Consider the following 2,807-nt stretch of genomic DNA (forward strand, 5'->3'; position numbering starts at 1 on the left):
TAAAAAAAGAAAGTAAGTCATTCTTTTCGAAATAGCGGGAGTAGCATTTTGATTTTTTTTTTGGTTTAATTACATAATAGATATTCAACTATAAATGTAATAATTGCAATTTGCAGTAAAATCATCAGACTTATTCTTTTTTTAAATCATAAAATCACTCAATTTTACATAATTTTCTAGCATGTCATTCTTGCCCAAATTCGATAGAGTTTAATAGAAATCATCCCATTTCATCATCAAATACTTAGTACTTTTTTTAATCATAGAATTACTAATATGTCATTCTTGCCCAATCATTTAGAAAATAATTTCTGGATAGCAATCAAATCGGTTTAATTAACCTTGTAATTGTCTCCTCAACATATTGGCTTTTAGGACTTTTTGCACAATTCAACATGCTTGGTTATGACATAGTCCCCATATGTATTTACACACCCTAGACTATGAGTATTTTTTTTAACATCACCGACACTACGATAAAAGAGATAATTAGCAGTAATGATTTTTTTCTTTGGAAAAATGTCTAGCGATAATTAAGTGTCATTGCATCCAGATTAAGTCGTTAAAGCCTTTAACAACATTTATATAGTATGTTGATTGTAAATACTCATAATATATTACTGTTGTTGAATATAATACAACAACATTTATATTATTGTCGCAAGATGTTTTATTTGCTATAGTAATCTACACCATCTGTCCATGGAAACAAAGTTTATCCCAGACAATGAGTGTGTTTTTAGGCATAATACATAAATGTGTCCTTTAACTTGGTCTCATTTCACATTATGTCCTTTAACTTTGGGTGTGCACAAGTAAACACTTAAATTTATATTTAAGTTGAACAAGTAGACACATGAGTCATATGTGGAATAATACACGTAGGACACAAATTTTCATGTAGGATGTCACGTAAGACGTGCATGTCTATTTGTTCAACTTTATACAAGTTTAAGTGTCCACTTGTGCAAACCCAAAATTGAAGGACATAAATGTGAAATGAGCCCAAGTTAAAGGGTATATTTATGTATTATGCCTTTTTTTTTTTAAATATCACTGAAACAAACGAGATATTTAAAGCCAATAATTTTTCTTTCACAAAAACATCTAGCGATAATTGAGCTAATGTCATTGTATATGTAGTGTGCTGATTGGCAATAAATTGTTCTTCACAAAAATATCTAGAGTCGCTAAAGTATGTAACGATATTTATATAATGTATTGATTATAAATACTCACATTATATTGATTTGGGAAAATCACTTACCTGTATACTTTTTTAAAAATATTTACTATATTTGTCAACATTATTTTTTAACCATATATGACAATTTGGCTGAATTAATCAAATTCACTTCGTCCTTTCCATCTTTCGCTCCCAATTTTCTCTCGCCGCTTACGTATTTTCTCTCGCCGCTACGATTTTCTCTCGCCGCTACGATTTCTCTCGTTGGTGCGATTTCTCTCGCCACTTCTTACTCACAATTTTCTTCACAAATACGGCTATACTACCTTCAGAGATGTGAATTCAGTGCAGTTTGAGACGAATCAAGTCGAGCAGAGAGTTGAATTTGAAGTTTTTTGAAGTTTGAAAGGTTAGAAGCTTTAAATTTGATTGCATGTCATTAGTTACTTGGTTAATTCATCCTTAAATCTGTATCTCGGCTATACTAACCTTCACCGATGTGTATTCAGTGATCAATTTCGAGATGAATCAAGTTCGGGCAGAGAGTTGAGTTTGAAATTTTTTGAAGTTTGAAAGGTTAGAAGGTTTAAATTCGATTGCATGTCATTAGTTACTTGCTTAATTCAAGATTAATTCTCTTTCTCGGCTATACTAACCTTCAACGATGTGTATTCAGTGATCAATTTCGAGATGAATCAAGTTCGGGCAGAGAGTTGAGTTTGAAATTTTTTGAAGTTTGAAAGGTTAGAAGGTTTAAATTCGATTGCATGTCATTAGTTACTTGCTTAATTCAAGATTAATTCTCTTTCTCGGCTATACTAACCTTCAACGATGTGTATTCAGTGATCAATTTCGAGATGAATCAAGTTCGGGCAGAGAGTTGAGTTTGAAGTTTGAAAGGTTAGAAGGTTTAAATTCGATTGCATGTCATTAGTTACTTGCTTAATTCAAGATTAATTCTCTTTCTCGGCTATACTAACCTTCAACGATGTGTATTCAGTGATCAATTTCGAGATGAATCAAGTTCGGGCAGAGAGTTGAGTTTGAAGTTTGAAAGGTTAGAAGGTTTAAATTCGATTGCATGTCATTAGTTACTTGCTTAATTCAAGATTAATTCTCTTTCTCGGCTATACTAACCTTCAACGATGTGTATTCAGTGATCAATTTCGAGATGAATCAAGTTCGGGCAGAGAGTTGAGTTTGAAGTTTGAAAGGTTAGAAGGTTTAAATTCGATTGCATGTCATTAGTTACTTGCTTAATTCAAGATTAATTCTCTTTCTCGGCTATACTAACCTTCAACGATGTGTATTCAGTGATCAATTTCGAGATGAATCAAGTTCGGGCAGAGAGTTGAGTTTGAATTTTTTTGAAGTTTGAAAGGTTAGAAGGTTTAAATTCGATTGCATGTCATTAGTTACTTGCTTAATTCAAGCTTAATTCACTCTTCTAATTCAAGTTTAATACATTGTAATACACTTTTAATACAAGTTTAATTCATTTTTGCAGTTTGTTGGTTGATTTGTTATGATTTGATGACTTGTTTAAATTCTTTCTTAATTCACTCTTCTGATTGATTTTCTTGGTTAATTCATAATAGATTCAAGTTTAATTCAATCTATA

The 2,807-nt window shown here is 31.4% G+C and overlaps 1 long non-coding RNA gene across 1 annotated transcript; it reads left to right on the forward strand.

The window, feature by feature from the left end:
* Window positions 1-1,537: 1,537 nt before the first annotated feature.
* LOC102579081 (uncharacterized) lies at window positions 1,538-2,081 on the forward strand. The gene is made up of 4 exons (XR_367172.2): window positions 1,538-1,595; window positions 1,696-1,762; window positions 1,863-1,929; window positions 2,030-2,081. It is a non-coding gene; the product is annotated as an uncharacterized lncRNA (long non-coding RNA).
* The last annotated feature ends 726 nt before the right edge of the window (window positions 2,082-2,807 follow it).

This window comes from Solanum tuberosum, unplaced genomic scaffold (genome assembly GCF_000226075.1).
Source record: "Solanum tuberosum cultivar DM 1-3 516 R44 unplaced genomic scaffold, SolTub_3.0 scf00069, whole genome shotgun sequence".
Classification (NCBI taxonomy): domain Eukaryota; kingdom Viridiplantae; phylum Streptophyta; class Magnoliopsida; order Solanales; family Solanaceae; genus Solanum; species Solanum tuberosum.